Here is a 13973-nt window from a genome sequence, read left to right as displayed (position 1 = left end):
GATTTCTAGTGTTGTCAGTTTGCCAGGGTTGTAACGGTCGGGGCCTAATTCTGCGTGTGGTTAGGGGAGCAAGTGCATCTAGTGATGATGAGAGTGAACTGTTGTAGACAGAAGTGGCCAGGTCAGGACAGGACAGGGGAGAGATTATGTCATATAGGTTGTCAGTAGCAGAATAGAGAAGAGAAGGGTTAAAGTAGCGAAGGTTTCTACAAGTAATTGTTTGCTGCTTGGAGGGATGGGTGGTTGGAGGCAAGGATACAGTGAAAGTAATGAGGTTGTGATCAGATAGAGGAAAGGGGGTGTTGGTGAGGTTGCCAGGGTTGCAGAGATGGGAGAATACAAGGTCAAGGGTATTACCATTGGAGTGAGTGGAAGTATGTGTCCATTGGGTTAGGTCAAAAGATGAGGTTAAGTTGAGAAGTTTAGCTGTAGTTGGGCTGTTGACATTGACAGGAATGTTAAAGTCACCAAGAATAATGGTGGGTATTTCAGAGGAGAGAAAGTAGGGTAGCCAGGCAGCAAAGTCATCAATGAAGCGTGATACCGGTCCTGGAGGCCTATAAATTGCTGCAATCCTCAGAGAAATGGGAGAAAACAGACGAATACAGTGCATCTCGAAAGAAGAGAGTGATAGAGAGGGAGGGACAGTAAGGACTTGGAAGGTGCTTTGTGGGGACAGAAGGAAGCCAACTCCACCTCCTTTCTGTCTGTTGGGTCTGGAGGAGTGAGTCCAATGGAGACCACCATGGGAGAGGGCAGCAGGAGAAGCTGAGTCAAAATTTTGCAGCCAGGTTTCTGTTATGGCCAGTATGTTCAAGCCATGAGAGATGAAGAGGTCATGTACAGATGTTAGCTTGTTACAGATGGAGCGGGCGTTCCACAGGGCACATGAGATTGGTGGGGTGCTTTGAGGAAGTAGGGGGATAGAAATTAAACTGAGTGGATTGCGGTGGTTGCCAGAGGGGGAGGGGTATTGGATATGTGGCTTGCATTTGGAAAATGGCGGACCAGGATTAGGAGAAATATCACCTGAGACTAGGAGAAGGAGGAGGGTGAGGAAGGCAAGGTGGGAGTGGGATGTGCATGAGCGCACGTGTCTAGTGGCCCTGGAGTTTATGTCAGCATGTGGGTGCAGCAAATGCAGGAGATGATGGGTGCCATAGTAGGGAGAGGGTAGGAGTGAGGGTGATATGTGCATGCTGCAGGGAAGAGAGGAGGGGTAGAGTAAAGATAATTTGAGGATAGAAGACACCAATGTGAGAAGGAAGAGAATAAGGAGCATGTTAGTGGCTAGAGAGTGGGAAACTAACCTAATATAAAATAAATTTCAAAGTTGGTTTGCTTGTCGTCTTGCAGAGTGGAGCAGAGTTCCTGTTGTTCATGCAGCTTTAGTTATCCTGCTTTCGTTAAACTGCGTCGGTGAAACTGCGCATCACTCGTGACAGAGCCACTCAGGAAAGAGCCATGATGTCTGCGCCATGCCCCTGTCTGCGCCACCCCATAAGCTGCCATAAATTTATAGACAGCCTAAGCTGGGATGCATGTCTCAGTTGGTCATTATTGGGTCTGATGTGAGACACCTGAATATGGGGAGGAGATGGCCAGGCCAGACACAGGCTAGGGTAATAAAGCTAATTACCTCTCTTGATCACTCAAGCCACATGGAGTTGACAATCAATCACCAGTAATATTGCTATTGCAGTGTGTTTGTTATAGAGCTAGCAGTAAATATGGAAGTTTAAAGATATGGCAGCAGGAGACAATTACCAAAAATATTAATAGCAGACTCAGCAAAGCCAGTTCAGTAGGGATGTACAGTTGGATAGGAGACAATTACCAAAAATATTAATAGCAGACTCAGCAAAGCCAGTTCAGTAGGGATGTACAGTTGGATAGGAGATAGGAGACAATTACCAAAAATATTAATAGCAGACTCAGCAAAGCCAGTTCAGTAGGGATGTACAGTTGGATAGGAGATAGGAGACAATTACCAAAAATATTAATAGCAGACTCAGCAAAGCCAGTTCAGTAGGGATGTACAGTTGGATAGGAGATAGGCGACAATTACCAAAAATATTAATAGCAGACTCAGCAAAGCCAGTTCAGTAGGGATGTACAGTTGGATAGGAGATAGGAGACAATTACCAAAAATATTAATAGCAGACTCAGCAAAGCCAGTTCAGTAGGGATGTACAGTTGGATAGGAGATAGGCGACAATTACCAAAAATATTAATAGCAGACTCAGCAAAGCCAGTTCAGTAGGGATGTACAGTTGGATAGGAGATAGGAGACAATTACCTGTAAAAGAGCAGAGAAGACATGATCAGAATTGATAACTGCGTCGGTGAAACTGCGCATCACTCGTGACAGAGCCATTAAGGAAAGAGCCATGATGTCTGCGCCATGCCCCTGCTGAATGGATTCATCTATCATTCACAACCAAATAGCATTTTTTGAAAACAAAAATAGTTTATTTTAAAATGTAATAATTAAGTTTCAATTTTTTGTTTCTTCTCTTACATAGCTGTATTTATGGTTTCACAACATTATATGGTCCATTTAACTTCATACACAGAACATGATAAAAGCAGAAAATACACAAAAAAACTGTCAGGGTGGGGCATGCATCTCAATATCTTCATTTAAACAACATGAATCCAGAAGGTTTCCCTCTGTGTTTATGTGGTGGGTTTACAACACTTTTGATTGTACAGACTCAAAGCTTGGATCAACACAGGGGGGTTAAATGAATGGTCATAAATTAACTTCAAATCATCAGGACATACACAGAGTGCTAGGTTCTGGCTTATATAGATATATATTTACATCTTATAACAGGAGGTTGTTTTGTTTGAGTAGTACTGTTGTATTATTTATTGTTGTATATATATTAGTGGATGAGAACAATAGTTTTTTTGATTATAGACATCACTATCTGACCACTTCCCAGCTCCCAACTCCTTCCAGCTTGCATCACTTCCAGGCCACCTAATACATCCAGTTGATGGACATCACTCAGAGCTGCTTCCTACCCCCAGCTGAGGGACATCATTCCATGATCACTTTCATTCTTGTATCTTCCCAACATTGCTTCCTGGTCACCCCAAATATACTGCCACTAAAAGAAAACCATTCTCATTGTGCCACTGTCATACTTTCCACAATCCTCTCCTGAACATACTTCCAATTGCCATAGCCTCCACACTCCTCTCCGGTACATACTGCCCACTGTCATACCCTCCACACTTCTCTCCTGTACATACTGCCCACTGTCATACCCACCACACTCCTTCCCTGTACATACTGAATGTGTCCTGAGTCCCTTTCTTTATCTCAAAAGTGAGACTTCAGGGGTCTGTTTAGATCCCTGCTATCTCACCAAAGCCCTCCCAACAGCATTGTGAAAAAAAATGTAAACAGTTATTAAATTAAAATGAATTGAAAAAAAATTGTAAAAAAAAAAGTGACTAAACAAATCAGACTAAAAATCAACACCTAATATGTGGCATAATGAAGCCACACCCACTGTGTGCCTTGGCGCTCTATGCACGCCCTGGAATGGTAAAAGTAAATACTGCGCTTACACTAAGTGGCAAAAGCTGCGACTAAAAAGTAGTAAACCATAAATCGTATAAAAATCAGAAAGTCGCGCTAAAAACTGAAAATGACAACAAAAAGTGTCAAAAAAATCTCATACAAATATGAGAGTGAGTGATGGTCATTGAGTGATTTATGTGCTTGTCAATGTAATTAAACACTGTGAAAAATGAAAAATATAATAAATATAAAATAAATCAGAAAATGACAATTAATTGATAGGACACAGATATTAACTCCTATGTCCAAAAGGAAGAATCGATAATAAGTGACACAATCACTGACAAATAAATATCTCAAGTGACAAAAAAAAAAGGAGATAATGTGACACATCTATGGAAACTAAACCATAATTAATATACAAAAACAATATAGAGATAAAGAAAAATAAACTCAAAAAAAGTCCATAACTCAAATGAAAAAGTAATAATTAAAGTCCATCCATGCTAGATGACATGCATGAAACCAAGTTTGTCTCCAAGTGCTCTGTGAAAATGGAACATAAACTTGCTGTGATGACAGTAGAGTGCGCAGATAGACCTCCACCTCTTAATAAAAATGCTGCCTCTTACCAGATGGAATTGGTCTCTTACTAACAGGAGACCTCAAGGGCAGATGGCTGCAACCCCAGCCAGGGATCTTTAAACAGGCACTTTAGCGTCCAAATCCAGGGACTCACTCCAACTCACATCAGCATAAATGGGCCCGTGACCACGTCCTGTTGTGACGAAACGACGTAGGGAGGAGGAGCTACGTCCCGACGACACCGCTATTCACATACCCGGAAGACACGGGTTACCTTGGAGCCGGCCGGCTTTCATATATACGCTTTTTAACTACAATGGTTTTGTAAGTGCAACCTTTATTTTTATATTCAATAAAACGTTGGATTTTATGCTATGTGGAGCACTTTGTTTTTTACATGGGGATATTTCCATTTATGCTGATGTGAGTTGGAGTGAGTCCCTGGATTTGGACGCTAAAGTGCCTGTTTAAAGATCCCTGGCTGGGGTTGCAGCCATCCGCCCTTGAGGTCTCCTGTTAGTAAGAGACCAATTCCATCTGGTAAGAGGCAGCATTTTTATTAAGAGGTGGAGGTCTATCTGCGCACTCTACTGTCATCACAGCAAGTTTATGTTCCATTTTCACAGAGCACTTGGAGACAAACTTGGTTTCATGCATGTCATCTAGCATGGATGGACTTTAATTATTACTTTTTCATTTGAGTTATGGACTTTTTTTGAGTTTATTTTTCTTTATCTCTATATTGTTTTTGTATATTAATTATGGTTTAGTTTCCATAGATGTGTCACATTATCTCCTTTTTTTTTGTCACTTGAGATATTTATTTGTCAGTGATTGTGTCACTTATTATCGATTCTTCCTTTTGGACATAGGAGTTAATATCTGTGTCCTATCAATTAATTGTCATTTTCTGATTTATTTTATATTTATTATATTTTTCATTTTTCACAGTGTTTAATTACATTGACAAGCACATAAATCACTCAATGACCATCACTCACTCTCATATTTGTATGAGATTTTTTTGACACTTTTTGTTGTCATCTTCAGTTTTTAGCGCGACTTTCTGATTTTTATACGCTCTATGCACGCCGCAGGTCAATATATCCCTGGTAGGGGCTCTAGTGTATTACTTTGTCCAGGGGCCTATAAGGCTGTTAGGGTGGCTGTTAGAGGCTCCTGGTACCTTTATTGGGATGCTAGCTTTAAGTCTCCTGCCACTCTGCATGTCACTGAGCTCAATGCCCCTCCACTTGGCCTGCCACATTAATGTTGCTTCTTAAAGATAACTGCCGCAAGCATCCAACTTGAAACCTGGGGGCCTCATAATCTCCAATTGCCCAGGGCCCCCTTAAGTTGTCAGTCCGCCCCTGCACACACATGTGCATAAAGTAAATTACATTGTTGCATCACTTACTCAATACGCACATACACATGCACACATACATAATGGGGTAGACTTACTAAAACTGGTGCACATTGGTTACTATGCACAGCTGCATCGGATTCTATCAGCTTCTAGATTTTATCGTCAAAGCTTAATGGAACAAGCTTAAGTTATAAGCTGATTGGTTACTATACACACCTGCATTCCGTGAGCACCAGTTTTTGTAACACCCCCCAAAATGTGTGGTGTTTTTATGCAGCAAATTGTAATTGTCATGCTCAGAAGGAGATACAATTTTTCTGCCTTGATTTATTACATTATACAGCCACTTTAAAAATGAGTATATTAATTTTAGAAAAGTTCTTCACCTTCAAGTTTAAAGGAAAACAGCTCATGTTTGTTACTTACTTGAGGTATTTTTTTTTTTTTTTTACGCACACAATGGGAAAATCCACCAGGGTAAATAAATGTTGTAAGCACAAACCATCATTCAGTGCACGTAAAAAATCAATAGTAGATATGAAAACAGAACTCAGAAGTATGATGCCAAGAAACAAAAAGTTAAAATGAAAATCATTATTATTATCATCCTAGCTTCAGGAATAAAGTGAAGTGGGTAAAGAAAACAACACTCTATCATTGTATGAGCAACATTTCTTATTTCATCTACTTTCAAGGAATGGTATAAAAATGCTGCAAGCATGTGGCATTTCAAGAACAATTTTATTGAGGCTGGTTTATCCTCCTGCAATTATAAGCTCTGTGCATATATTCTCAATGTAGAAGCAAGGCACATCATAAATGTAGAGAGAAAGAAAATAGAAGGTCATCACAATGTATAGCATTTTTTATTTGCGTTAGTTTTATTTTTTACTTTATGGCTATAAAATGAGCTTTTGAGAATCCTTGTTGTCAATTTAGAACACATATAGGTCAGTTCTAGTGCCACACAACAACTTGTAATTGTGAGTATTCTTCTATATATAGAAAGTAAATGTGGTAAGATTAATTGAAAAATGCTGTATTCAACATCTAAGTGCATATAGGTGTACTTGAAATACAAACATAATAATCCATGGACCGACTTCGCAAGATGAACTCTACATGTTCTCACAACTGTTTGCGGTGTGGTGTGGCTCTTGGACATTTCACACACACATTTTCTGGACTTGTCCATACATTGTAAGGTTTTGGATGGAGGTGGTGGCTTTGTTAAATTCTATTTTACATGCTCATATGCCAGTTACTATGTCAGTGTGTTTGTTGGGTCTGGTTAAGGATATTCTTCCAACAGAGGCAGAGCGGACATTCTGTTTTATGCCAGAAAAGCTATTGCCCGGTCTCTCTGGGTGTGGAGCAGTCTCCAACTGGGAGCCATGAGGTCTTCCCATACCCTTATTATAAGTGCTGTGCTCACCTGAGCAATCTACAAAGTCTGGACACAGGGTTGGAGATCCCGTCCCACCCAAGACACTATGGAATCTCCAAACTACAGAGCCCCATGACTGAATACCAAAACCCGGAGAAAGCTGTGAAAGCAGTTTTCTCCAATCCACATTTATGCTCTGTAGCCTTGCACCAAGCAAGTGTTCATACCCTGTGTCCCCCAAACTATCAATTTTACCTTGACAGCATCTCCTCACATATCCCCTCCCCTTGTTTCGAACCCGAAGGGGGTGGAATACACCAGCCCGAATCCTTGATTGGGGCACCTCTGCGCCAGCTGTTCGCTGCGTAGGCTCAATCTTTTTTTAGGGTGTGTTTCCAGACATGCCCTACCCTGGATCGCAATGGGGTCCTACAGTTCTGTACCATCAGCCTACTCCCTCTGTCCTTGGGGTTCCTGAGCTCACATTTCTTTTCTGTTGGCCCCCTGCCTTTCCTGCTACTTCTTTCCAACTCAGTTTCCCGATTCTGTAAAGAACCTGCTCCAGACACTACGTCTGATGAGTAACCACCTTTTCCCTCACTGGTACCCGTTTTCCCCATCACAATAGGTCTCTTGGGTTTACCAACTCTTTTGCTGTTACCTTTGACTACCAACTCCCCAGAGCTCAATATCTGTTTATCATGCTCATTTTCCAAGGAAAAATACATTTTCATATCCAAGCCACTATTTACATTAACATTCAGCAATAAGTCACCATTTCTCCAATTACCAATACCATCAGTTCTTTCTTGCTCGGGTTTGTTAGGGCCAGGCTCAAGGAGGGACAACACACACAGGTGAGCAGCTATCCCCTATGAGACCTTCACAAGGCTTCACTTCACCTGTTGTCCAAATCTCTGTGGGCAGTTGTCCTAACAACTGACATTGAACAATGCATGACCCATTTCTAGCAGCACCAAACTTTGCCAGCTCACACTTTTCCACGTCACAATTTTTGTTCCTCTCCATACTATATTTGATAGCGTCTCTGCGTACCCCAACTTGTACCTCTCTGCAGGTGACAGACAGAATCTCTGCTTTTGCTGCATCCATATCTGGCCCTTCCTTCGTAGGAGGTCTAGCGGGTGAGGCAGTATCCGCGCCATTTACTAAACCCTGCTCAGCTGCACCTTGGACCACACTAGCAGAGATGTCCATCACCACAAAAGGCGGAGAGACCTCTGATGTCTCCAGCAGCCCCCCAGAGCGCCTTCCGTACTGAACCGTATCCAGAAGCAACCTCACAGGGAACTGTGAGATCACTTACCAGACTATTAATAAGCACCGTACCACCCAGTTCCACTGGTCATTAATGTTACCCAGCACAGCTTGCATTACCTGGCTCCACCCTTTGGTACCATGCAGCACTACCACATCTGACTGTAGTGGAGGCACCCAGGTATACAAGGAATGTGCTTTCACCAGTTCCACTAGCATATCTGTAATTTCTACACACTCCACATCAATATGCAAAACATTTTTGGGGACCTTTCCCTTATTAGAGACATGGAGGGATTCACTGAAGCTTGAGGGGCGAGGACATTTAAGGGGGCCTCCACCTCACTGGAAGTACCCATCACAGCCTGACACTCTTCTGAACCACTGTTAGATGCATGTCTCCCACTCATGCCCTCTAACTCACCAATAAGCCTCTGGAAGTCAACATTCATTATATTGTCACCTTGACACTAGACATTCAGCTGCTGGGCTGTGACCACCACATCTGCCATGCATGCGCCCTGATCTGGTCTTTCTGACTGGAGGGAAACAACCCTTGCAGGGACCAATGCACCCTCAACCATCGGTCGCTCTGCAATCTCCCTGTCTGGCATAGCAGTTGTTGTACTCACACCCCTGTCATTCAATATAGCCTTGTCTAACATGGTTAGTAATTGTTTGGCCCAACTGTCCTAATCCATTGTGCTTCCATTATGAGGGCTCAGCAGTACCTCATCATTTGCTCTAGGAGGCACCTGGGATTCTGCAGCACAAACAGTACCTTTGTCATTTCTATATAAATCACATTTTGACATGCTTTTACTCTTTGTTAATGCTTCATCAAACAAGGCAGGCTGCAATACACCATCACCACCTTGCTCCTGGGGCGCTAACACACTCAGCTGTGTACCTTCAGCTTTGGCCAGCTGACTTAACCCCTTGCCAACTGGGTTACACAGATGGTAAATGGACTGCTCACACAAACTCTTACTGCATGGTGTAGACCCAGTCTGTTCCACCAGAGCAAATTCAGTGCTGTCCTGGAAAATCTCAGTCTCAAACGCATGGAGAGCCCCTGAGACTTCCATGGACAACTCTGTGGCTCTGCGTCTGGTTGCCAAGGGAGCCAACCCTCTTTCATCATTACTTTGAACACATCACAATAAGTACATGTATCATCAGCCATAACTTTACCATCAGCATTCATAGACATAGCAGTGTTATAAGCTTTAACAGGCCGTTTTTGGTCAGAACACACAGCACCCCGTGTACCCCTCAGCACACCACCCTTCCTCTCCAAAGGCATTCTTTTGCCAACTAGGGTGGCTCCACAGTTGTCCTGGGACACCACGTGCCTCACCACTGCGGTCTCCTGGGAGGTTTCCCTGGGCATCTCTGTAGCACCTGTCACTAGGGAACCTGGCACACAAACTGTATTGGTCACCCCTAGCTTACCACTTCTAGCACTCTGGTGGATTACACCAGGCACATACAGAGTCCAGTCTTTTTGAGTTCTTAACCCTGCTGCAGGTTGAGCTTCAACCTGTGTCTCCCCACTACTCAGGGTAGCACACTGCTGCAAGTCCATTTTTACAACTTCTGCCGATCTCCCAGTCGGATATACTCCCACTTCACTGGGATCAGTCCCACAAACTGCAACAGTCTTACCATAATCTGTAGCAGGTAACTCTGGCTTCATTTGAGTACATTGTCTATCCTTTATTGCACTCCCTGCAGGCACAACAGGTACTTCCTCACTGTTTCCAGAGATGTTTGAAAACATGTTTGCACAAAAATCTGGGCTTGCAGACAAAGACTTCTGCCCAGGAACCACATCTCCAGGCATGTTCCATAACCTGGGACAAGAAAAAATTCCATGCCCCAGTTGACCACATTCCAGGCATGGTACATTTCTACACATATCTTTAGTGGGACGCCGCTCCACATCTCCACTGTATCTCCTCCTTCCGGTTAACACCCAATCTCTTGTTGCTAAGGGAGATGGCACTCTTCCAGCTGTACTGTGCTGACTTCCCAAACGCAGCAACTTTGCGCTCCTTGAAGCATTGTTGCTTTCAACTTGTCACAATCCTCTGTCGGCAATACGTTTCTCACGTAGTCCACAGACTTGACATCACCGCCGTTGCTACGGGCAACCACATACTTCTTGAACTTCCTATCAGCCTTTTGGACACTCCTGGGACTTAAATCAGGCTTCCCAAACATTGTTGCAGACCTTTGTCTGGCCATGTCACCTTGTATTGGAGACTGAGACAAAGGGCACTTGGAGACATTCCCCACACTCTCTGCACTGCAAACAGCGATCTTGCTTCAGAGCCTTGACAGGGCTTCCCCAATTGCATCCTCTTCTAAGCTTGGGACTTTGCACATTAATAGCTGGCCTGCTTGCATCAGCGTTCCCAGGGGCAACAGCATGCACTTCCCCTTTAACTGGAGTTGGTGTAGCAAAAAACAGTCTGCACTATTCTCCGGCAGGCTCAAACTCTTGCTTCATCTTTGCAGTCACTCCACCACACTTTTGTGCTTTCGAGCAAAAAAATGAAGCACTGTCACTTTAAAGAAAGTTGCTTTTCACTTCATGCAAGCTTTCCTCACCTGCACAGTGCACACACAGATTGTGCTGTCTCATGCACACAAACACAGTTCATAGCAGAAAAAATAAATTTGACTTTTCATTCACAGGTACACCACCTGCAACACACAATGCCTTTTGCCTGGCTGCACTTCCACACACAGCCAATAGTTCCTGACTTGAACTCACTGTGGAGCAAGGACCCGGATTCCACCGTCTTGTGCCCACGTTGTAATATCGAGGACCATTAGCTCTCGTGGCAGATGCGTTTGTCAGTGATTCAAGCCAGTCAGGAACTATATTTAAGGGCATGGTAGCCCATTTTTATTAAAAAGGCAAATAAAAGTCCGTAACATAAAGGTTTTCCACGCAGGGGTTCATCTCCAGCAAATAAACACAATAGAAAATGCTAGCCCACCTGGCTCTCTTTAGCAGTACCTCTGCTCTTTATCCTGGTCACACAGACCACAGGATTCCTCAATGTGGATGGCTTCACTCTAGCGCCCACAGCTCCGCTTTGGCCTTAGTCCTCAGGCCGTTCCACTGCCTCTTGCAGTCACACGTTCTGGCTGTCTCCTGCAGCCCCTGTGACTCCTGGAGACCTCCTGTCTCTCTGGGTGTGGAGCAGTCTCCAACTGGGAGCCATGAGGTCTTCCCATACCCTCATTATAAGTGCTGTGCTCACCTGAGCACACACCCTGCTGGTAATCTACAAAGTCTGGACACAGGGTTGGAGATCCCGTCCCACCCAAGACACTATGGAATCTCCAAACTACAGAGCCCCATGACCGAATACCAAAACCTGGAGAAAGCTGCGAAAGCAGTTTTCTCCAGTCCACATTTATGCTCTGTAGCCTTGCACCAAGCAAATGTGCATACCCTGTGTCCCCCAAACTATCAATTTTACCTTGACAGCATCTCCTACTGTTACACTATCTATACTTTATTTTAACAGGGTGAACACACTTCCTGACCTAGAAAGACAATGATCACTTGCTGTATAGTGTTTATGGAGAGCAGTTTTGTCACTTTAGGATAGGACTACAGAACACCTCCTGCTCTCATCACTTCCATTATTATTTATTATTATTATAATACAGAATTTAAATAATGCCAACAGTTCGCACAGCGCTTTGGAAAATGAAGGCAGACATTGCAGTTACAATACAATTTGATAAAAGAGGAAATAGAGGGCCCTTCTCATTAGAGCTTACAATCTAAAAGGGGGTCAAGTAATACAAACGGTAATAACTGTGGGAGATGAGCTGATGGAGAAAGTAAAAACACAGTGTATTACTTAGAAGCAGGATAGGCTTCTTTAAAGAGAAGGGTTTTTTAGGGATCGTCTAAAGATGCATAGAATAGGAGATAGTCAGACAGATTGGGGTAGGGAGTTCCAAAGGATGGGAGAGGCTCAGGAGAACAACTGGAGGTGTGCATAGGAGGAGGCGACAAGAGAGCAGGAGATCTTGGGAGGATGGAAGAGAGCGGCTTGGTTGATATGTTGGGACCAGTTTAGTAATGTAGCTGGAGACAGAGTTGTGGGTGGCTTTGTACGTTGTTGAACAATAAAAAATGTTGCCGTGCTAAACATAGATATTAAATAAACCAGTGTCCATAAAGTGTGAACAACTAGTGCTGTTCTAAATAGTGCAGATGAATTCCTTGATGAGCATCCAGTAACATGGAGTAGAACTGATGTGCGTTTTGATCACCCATGTGCACCTCCACAGATATTGATATAAAATGCCTCCTTACCAGAGGTCTAGACTCCAAATTATAAAAGTCTAGATAGGTATGATATGCAAGTATAGAAGATCCAATCAGCTTCCTCTATTATATTACAGATGGTGGTACTGTCATGGCTGATAATAAAGTTTACTCCATAGTAGGGCCCATGAAGGAAAGATAAAACAGTCACATAGTGTAAAACTGCTTAACAGTTTATTAAAAGAAATCAGGGCTAAACACAGAAATCCTTGCCCACTCTTCTGGTGTCAAGGATGACCCTTTCTCTCTTCACCAGTCACTTCCCACTGTGGGCATTATGTCTGAGTGATAGCCATTAAAGTATTTGACATAGCCATATATTGTGAGTAGGGATGAGCTTCGTGTTAGAGTTGAACCCATGTTTAACTCGAACATCGTCTATTTGATCGTTCGCCGAATTTCGAACGATATGGGCCGTTCGCACCAAATTCGAGTGGCGCGTCACGGCCCATAATTCACTGCGGCATCGCAGTGCATTGCTGGCTGATGATTGGCCAAGCATGCACTATGACCTGCATGCGTGGCCAATCACAGCGCCGTCTGTACAGAGAGCTGTAATTGGCCAAAGCCAGGGTGGCTTTGGCCAATTATGGCTCAGGGGTTTAGTACACGCCCCACACTATATAAGGCTGCCTGCACATCGGCCCTGTGTAGTGTGTTCTGGCGTTGGGAGACAGAGACAGAGAGACAGTGTCATTTGATTTGTTAGATAGATTAGGCAGGACAGTCAGTCAGTTAGCTGCACTTACAGTGTATTGTGTATATATATATATGCATCCAAGTTGTTATATATATATATATATATATATATATATATATATATATATATATATATATGTATATATATATATGTATATGTATATATATATATATATATATATATAAATATATATATATATATATATATATATATATATATATATATATATATATATATATGTGTGTATATATATATATGTGTGTATATATATATATATATATACTGTATTTATCAGCATATAAAACGCACTTTTTTCCCCTGAAAATCAGGGGGAAATCGTGGGTGTGTGTTATAGGCCAATCCCCGCCAATTTTGTGTGATCAGAGCGATCGCGGCTATTGCCGCGAACACTGCCGACATACACTGCCGTGTGTAAATTCAAATATGGCGCCGAGACTGCAGGGACTCGGCGGAGACGAGATACACATACCCGAGAGTCCTCGGCTTTTCACGGCGCCGCTTACAGTCCCGCCCAGTCCTGCCATTGGACCTGTGTGATGTCCATCATAGGGCGGGACTGGGTGGGACTGTAAGCGGCGCAGAGAAAAGCCGAGGATTCTCGGGTATGTGGGGCAAGGCTGCACTGGAGCAAAGCTGCACTGACATGGCTGCACTGGGGCAAAGCTGCACTGACAAGGCTGCAATGGACACTGGGGCAAGGCTGCACTGACAATTCTGCACTGGGGCAAAGCT

The sequence above is a fragment of the Aquarana catesbeiana genome, linkage group LG02 (genome assembly GCF_042186555.1).
Source record: "Aquarana catesbeiana isolate 2022-GZ linkage group LG02, ASM4218655v1, whole genome shotgun sequence".
Classification (NCBI taxonomy): domain Eukaryota; kingdom Metazoa; phylum Chordata; class Amphibia; order Anura; family Ranidae; genus Aquarana; species Aquarana catesbeiana.
The sequence above is the reverse complement of the archived record's forward strand: the minus strand, read 5'-3'. Positions refer to the sequence as shown.